The 7,772-nt window shown below is 30.6% G+C and overlaps 1 pseudogene; it reads right to left on the bottom strand.

Annotated features, from left to right (window-relative positions):
• LOC123475333 overlaps positions 1 to 1,836 on the bottom strand; it is a 3,158-nt pseudogene extending 1,322 nt beyond the window's left edge.
• Between the last annotated feature and the right edge of the window lie 5,936 nt (positions 1,837 to 7,772).

Raw genomic sequence — 7,772 nt, 5'->3', positions numbered from 1 at the left:
GTTTTTGATTTAACCCTAAAACCCTAAATTAAGGTTGCAGCTAACAGCACTGTTTCTGTTAATTTTTGAAACGGCTGGGTTTAACGAGAAAAACTAATAACCAAATCGAAACCAGCGTTCAATTTCTGGATTATTCCAGGTGATTTTTGGAGGAATTTCATAGAGATGTCGTTTTTGGTAGATTTTGATAAAAGTGGGAAGGCTATACCTCTTCCTCACTTTTCATTTTTGGCCAAATTTCAAATTTTGCTTAAAATACATGAATTCGAATCAAAATTGAATGAAAATCACGTGAAAATCAGGTTTATTTTCCTATTGGTCTTATAGTTTTGATTTAATCCTTAAAAAACCCTAAATTAAGTTGTTGCGCTAACAGCACTGTTTCGTTAATTTTTTGAAACGGCTGGTTTAACGAGAAAACTAATAACTAAATCGAAATCAGCGTTCAATTTCGATTATTCCGTGGTGATTTTTGGAGAATTTCAAGAGATGTCGTTTTTGGTAGATTTTGATAAAAAGTGGGAAGGCTATACCCTTCCCACTTTTTCATTTTTGGGTCAAATTTCAAATTTTGCTTAAAATACATGAATTCGAATCAAAATTGAATGAAAATCACGAAAACAGGTTTATTTTCCTATTGGTCTTATAGTTTTTGATTTAATCCTTAAAACCCTAAATTAAGTTGTTGCACTAACAGCACTGTTTCGTTAATTTTTGAAACGGCTGTTGTTTAAGCGAGAAAACCAATAACCAAACCGAAATCAGCGTTCAATCTCGATTATTCCGTTGTGATTTTTGGAGAATTTCAAGAGATGTCGTTTTTGGTAGATTTGATAAAAGTGGGAAAAGGTTATACCCTTCCCACTTTTTCATTTTTTGGTCAAATTTCAAATTTTGCTAAAATACATGAATTCGAATCAAAATTGAATGAAAATCACGAAAATCAGGTTTATTTTCCTATTGGTCTTATAGTTTTTGATTTAATCCTTAAAAACCCTAAATTAAGTTGCGCTAACAGCACTGTTTCGTTAATTTTTGAAACGGCTGGTTTAACGAGAAAACTGAATAACCAAATCGAAATCAGCGTTCAATTTCGATTATTCCGTGTGAATTTTCTTGAGAATTTCAAGAGATGTCGTTTTTGGTAGATTTTGATAAAAAGTGGGAAGGCTATACCCTTCCCCTTTTTCATTTTTGGCCAAATTTCAAATTTTGCTTAAAATACATGAATTCGAATCAAAATTGAATGAAAATCACGAAAATCAGGTTTATTTTCCTATTGGTCTTATAGTTTTGATTTAATCCTTAAAAAAACCCTAAATTAAGTTGTTGCGCCAACAGCACTGTTTCGTTAATTTTTGAAACGGCTGGTTTAACGAGAAAAACTCAATAACTAAATCGAAATCAGCGTTCAATTTCTGATTATTCCGTGGTGATTTTGGAGAATTTCAAGAGATGTCGTTTTTGGTAGATTTTGATAAAAAAGTGGGAAGGCTTATACCTTCCCACTTTTTCATTTTTGACCAAATTTCAAATTTTATTAAAATACATGAATTGAATCAAAATTGAATGAAAAATCACGAAAATCAGGTTTATTTTTCCTATTGGTCTTATAGTTTTTGATTTAACTTTAAAAACCCTAAATTAAGTTGTTGCGCTAACAGCACTGTTTCGTTAATTTTTGAAACGGCTGGTTTAACGAGAAAAACCAATAACTAAATCGAAATCAGCGTTCAATTCCTGATTATTCCGTGTGATTTTTGGAGAATTTCAAGAGATGTCGTTTTTGGTAGATTTTGGATAAAAGTGGAAGGCTATACCTTCCCACTTTTTCATTTTTGGCCAAATTTCAAATTTTGCTTAAAATACATGAATTCGAATCAAAATTGAATGAAAATCATGTTAATTCACTTATTGGTCTTAGTAGTTTTTGATTTAATCCTTAAAAACCCTAAATTAGTTGTTGGCGCCAAAGCACTGTTTCGTTAATTTTTGAAACGGCTGGTTTAACGAGAAAACTAATAACTAAACCGAAATCAGCGTTCAATTCTCGATTATTCCGTGTGATTTTGGAGAATTTCTAAGAGATGTCGTTTTTGGTAGATTTTGATACAAAGAGGGAAGGCTATACCCTTCCCCACTTTTTCATTTTTGTCAAATTTCAAATTTTGCTTAAAATACATGAATTCGAATCAAAAATTGAATGAAAATCACGAAAACTCTTTTTTTTTTTTATAGTTACGTTTTTTTTCTTTTGGTTTTTTTGTTTTGGTTTTTAATCTTTAAAACCCCTAAATTAAAATGTTGCGCACAGCACTGTTTCGTTAATTTTTGAAACGGCTGGTTTAACGAGAAACCAATAACTAAATCGAAATCAGCGTTCAATTTGATTATTCCGTGTGATTTTTGGAGAATTTCAAGAGATGTCGTTTTTGGTAGATTTTATGTGTGGGGAAGGCTATACCCTTTCCCACTTTTTCATTTTTGGTCCAAATTTCAAATTTTGCTTAAAATACATGAATTCGAATCAAAATTGAATGAAAATCACGAAAAATCAGGTTTATTTTCCTATTGGTCTTATAGTTTTTGATTTAATCCTTTAAAACCCTAAATTAAGTTGTTGCGCTAACAGCACTGTTTCGTTAATTTTTGAAACGGCTGTGGTTTAACGAGAAAACTAATAACTAAATCGAAATCAGCGTTCAATTTCGATTATTCCGTGGATTTTTGGAGAATTTCAAGAGATGTCGTTTTTGGTAGATTTTGACAAAAGTGGGAAGGCTATACCCCTTCCCACTTTTCATTTTTGGCCAAATTTCAAATTTTGCTTAAAATACATGAATTCGAATCAAAATTGAATGAAAATCACGAAAATCAGGTTTATTTTCCTATTGGTCTTATAGTTTTTGATTTAATCCTTAAAAACCTAAATTAAGTTGTTGCGCTAACAGCACTGTTTCGTTAATTTTTGAAACGGCTGGTTTAACGAGAAACCAATAACTAAATCGAAATCAGCGTTCAATTCCGATTATTCCGTGTGATTTTTGGAGAATTTCAAGAGATGTCGTTTTTGGTAGATTTTGATAAAAAGTGGGAAGGCTATACCCTTCCCACTTTTTCATTTTTGCCAAATTTCAAATTTTGCTTAAAATACATGAATTCGAATCAAAATTGAATGAAAATCACGAAAATCAGGTTTATTTTCCTATTGGTCTTATAGTTTTGATTTAATCTTTAAAAACCCTAAATTAAGTTGTTGCGCTAACAGCACTGTTTCGTTAATTTTTGAAACGGCTGGTTTAACGAGAAAAAATAACCAAACTAAATCGAAAGCGTTCAATTTCGATTATTCCGTGTGATTTTTGGAGAATTTCAAGAGATGTCGTTTTTGGTAGATTTTGATAAAAGTGGGAAGGCTATACCCTTCCCACTTTTTCATTTTTGGCCAAATTTCAAATTTTGCTTAAAATAATGAATTCGAATCAAAATTGAATGAAAATCACGAAAATCAGGTTTATTTTCCTATTGGTCTTATAGTTTTTGATTTAATCCTTAAAAACCCTAAATTAAGTTGTTGCGCTAACAGCACTGTTTCGTTAATTTTTGAAACGGCTGGTTTAACGAGAAAACCAATAACTAAATCGAAATCAGCGTTCAATTCTCGATTATTCCGTGTGATTTTTGGAGAATTTCAAAGAGATGTCGTTTTTGGTAGATTTTGATAAAAGTGGGAAGGCTTATACCTCTTCCACTTTTTCATTTTTGGCCAAATTTCAAATTTTGCTTAAAATACATGAATTCGAATCAAAATTGAATGAAAATCACGAAAATCAGGTTTATTTTCCTATTGGTCTTATAGTTTTTGGATTTAACTTAAAAACCCTAAATTAAGTTGTTGCGCTAACAGCACTGTTTCGTTAATTTTTGAAACGGCTGGTTTAACGAGAAAACTAATAACTAAATCGAAATCAGCGTTCAATTTACGATTATTCCGTGTGATTTTGGAGAATTTCAAGAGATGTCGTTTTTGGTAGATTTTGATAAAAGTGGGAAGGCTATACCCTTCCCACTTTTTCATTTTTGGCCAAATTTCAAATTTTGCTTAAAATACATGAATTCGAATCAAAATTGAATGTAAAATCACGAAAATCAGGTTTATTTTCCTATTGGTCTTATAGTTTTTGATTTAATCCTTAAAACCCTAAATTAAGTTGTTGCGCTAAACAGCACTGTTTCGTTAATTTTGAAACGGCTGGTTTAACGAGAAAACTAATAACTAAATCGAAATCAGCGTTCAATTTCGATTATTCCGTGTGATTTTTGGAGAATTTCAAGAGATGTCGTTTTTGGTAGATTTTGACAAAAGTGGGAAGGCTATACCTTTCCCACTTTTTCATTTTTGGCCAAATTTCAAATTTTGCTTAAAATACATGAATTCGAATCAAAATTGAATGAAAATCACGAAAATCAGGTTTATTTTCCTATTGGTCTATATAGTTTTTGATTTAATCCTTAAAAACCCTAAATTAAGTTGTTGCGCTAACAGCACTGTTTCGTTAATTTTTGAAACGGCTGGTTTAACGAGAAAACTAATAACTAAATCGAAATCAGCGTTCAATTTCGATTATTCCGTGTGATTTTTGGAGAATTTCAAGAGATGTCGTTTTTGGTAGATTTTGATAAAAAGTGGGAAGGCTATACCTTCTTCCACTTTTTCATTTTTGGCCAAATTTCAAATTTTGCTTAAAATACATGAATTCGAATCAAAATTGAATGAAAATCACGAAAATCAGGTTTATTTTCCTATTGGTCTTATAGTTTTTGGATTTAATCCTTAAAAACCCTAAATTAAGTTGTTGCGCTAACAGCACTGTTTCGTTAATTTTTGAAACGGCTGGTTTAACGAGAAAACTAATAACTAAATCGAAATCAGCGTTCAATTTCGATTATTCCGTGTGATTTTTGGAGAATTTCAAGAGATGTCGTTTTTGGTAGATTTTGATAAAAGTGGGAAGGCTATACCCTTCCCACTTTTTCATTTTTGGCCAAATTTCAAATTTTGCTTAAAATACATGAATTCGAATCAAAATTGAATGAAAATCACGAAAATCAGGTTTATTTTCCTATTGGTCTTATAGTTTTGATTTAATCCTAAAACCCTAAATTAAGTTGTTGCGCTAACAGCACTGTTTCGTTAATTTTTGAAACGGCTGGTTTAACGAGAAAAACTAATAACTAAATCGAAATCAGCGTTCAATTTCGATTATTCCGTGGATTTTTGGAGAATTTCAAGAGATGTCGTTTTTGGTAGATTTTGATAAAAAGTGGGAAGGCTTATACCCTTCCCACTTTTTCATTTTTGGCCAAATTTCAAATTTTGCTTAAAATACATGAATTCGAATCAAAATTGAATGAAAATCACGAAAATCAGGTTTATTTTCCTATTGGTCTTATAGTTTTTGGATTTAATCCTTAAAAACCCTAAATTAAGTTGTTGCGCTAACAGCACTGTTTCGTTAATTTTTGAAACGGCTGGTTTAACGAGAAAACTAATAACTAAATCGAAATCAGCGTTCAATTTCGATTATTCCGTGGATTTTTGGAGAATTTCAAGAGATGTCGTTTTTGGTAGATTTTGATAAAAGTGGGAAGGCTATACCCTTCCCACTTTTTCATTTTTGGCCAAATTTCAAATTTTGCTTAAAATACATGAATTCGAATCAAAATTGAATGAAAATCACGAAAATCAGGTTTATTTTCCTATTGGTCTTATAGTTTTTGATTTAATCCTTAAAAACCCTAAATTAAGTTGTTGCGCTAACAGCACTGTTTCGTTAATTTTTGAAACGGCTGGTTTAACGAGAAAAACTAATAACTAAATCGAAATCAGCGTTCAATTTCGATTATTCCGTGTGATTTTTGGAGAATTTCAAGAGATGTCGTTTTTGGTAGATTTTGATAAAAGTGGGAAGGCTATACCCTTCCCACTTTTTCATTTTTGGCCAAATTTCAAATTTTGCTTAAAATACATGAATTGAATCAAAATTGAATGAAAATCACGAAAATCAGGTTTATTTTCCTATTGGTCTTATAGTTTTTGGATTTAATCCTTAAAAACCCTAAATTAAGTTGTTGCGCTAACAACACTGTTTCGTTAATTTTTGAAACGGCTGGTTTAACGAAAAAAAATAACATTTTATTTTTTTCATTTTTTAAAATATAATTATTTTTATTTTTATTTAATTTAAAACCCTAAATTAGTTTTCAACAGCACTGTTTCGTTAATTTTTAAACGGCTGGTTTAACGAGAAAAAAATCGAAATCAGCGTTCAATTTCGATTATTCCGTGTGATTTTGGAGAATTTCAAGAGATGTCGTTTTTGGTAGATTTTGATAAAAGTGGGAAGGCTATACCTTCCCACTTTTTCATTTTTGGCCAAATTTCAAATTTTGCTTAAAATACATGAATTCGAATCAAAATTGAATGAAAATCACGAAAATCAGGTTTATTTTCCCATTGGTCTTATAGTTTTTGATTTAATCCTTAAAAACCCTAAATTGTTGTTGCGCTAACAGCACTGTTTCGTTAATTTTGAAACGGCTGGTTTAACGAGAAAAACCAAAAAATAAATCAAAATCAGCGTTCAATTTCGATTATTCCGTGTGATTTTGGAGAATTTCAAAAATTTTTTTTGAAAAAAAAAGGGGGAAAGTAATCCCCCCTTTTTTCTTTTTTGATTAAATAAATTAATGAATTCAATTGTAAAACACGAAAATCAGGTTTATTTTCCTATTGGTCTTATAGTTTTTGATTTAATCCTTAAAAACCCTAAATTAAGTTGTTGCGCTAACAGCACTGTTTCGTTAATTTTTGAAACGGCTGGTTTAACGAGAAAACTAATAACTAAATCGAAATCAGCGTTCAATTTCGATTATTCCGTGTGATTTTTGGAGAATTTCAAGAGATGTCGTTTTTGGTAGATTTTGACAAAAGTGGGAAGGCTATACCCTTCCCACTTTTTCATTTTTGGCCAAATTTCAAATTTTGCTTAAAATACATGAATTCGAATCAAAATTGAATGAAAATCACGAAAATCAGGTTTATTTTCCTATTGGTCTTATAGTTTTGATTGATTAATCCTTAAAAACCCTAAAATTTAATTTAAGTTGTTGTAACTTTCAATTAAACTGTTTCTGAAACGGCTGGTTTAACGAGAAACCAATAACTAAATCGAAATCAGCGTTCAATTTCGATTATTCCGTGTGATTTTTGGAGAATTTCAAGAGATGTCGTTTTTGGTAGATTTTGATAAAAGTGGGAAGGCTATACCCTTCCCACTTTTTCATTTTTGGCCAAATTTCAAATTTTGCTTAAAATACATGAATTGAATCAAAATTGAATGAAAATCACGAAAATCAGGTTTATTTTCCTATTGGTCTTATAGTTTTTGGATTTAATCCTTAAAAACCCTAAATTGTTGTTGCGCTAACAGCACTGTTTCGTTAATTTTGAAACGGCTGGTTTAATATAAAACTAAATCGAAATCAGCGTTCAATTTCGATTATTCCGAAATTTAATTTTTTTTTTTTTTTTTTTTTTTTTTTGCGTTTTTTTTTTTGTGTGTGGAGAATTTCAAGAGATGTCGTTTTTGGTAGATTTTAAAAAGTGGGAAGGCTATACCCTTCCCACTTTTTCATTTTTGGCCAAATTTCAAATTTTGCTTAAAATACATGGAATTCGAATCAAAATTGAATGAAAATCACGAAAATCA

This window comes from Daphnia magna, linkage group LG8 (genome assembly GCF_020631705.1).
Source record: "Daphnia magna isolate NIES linkage group LG8, ASM2063170v1.1, whole genome shotgun sequence".
NCBI lineage: Eukaryota > Metazoa > Arthropoda > Branchiopoda > Diplostraca > Daphniidae > Daphnia > Daphnia magna.
The sequence above is the reverse complement of the archived record's forward strand: the minus strand, read 5'-3'. Positions and strand labels throughout refer to the sequence as shown.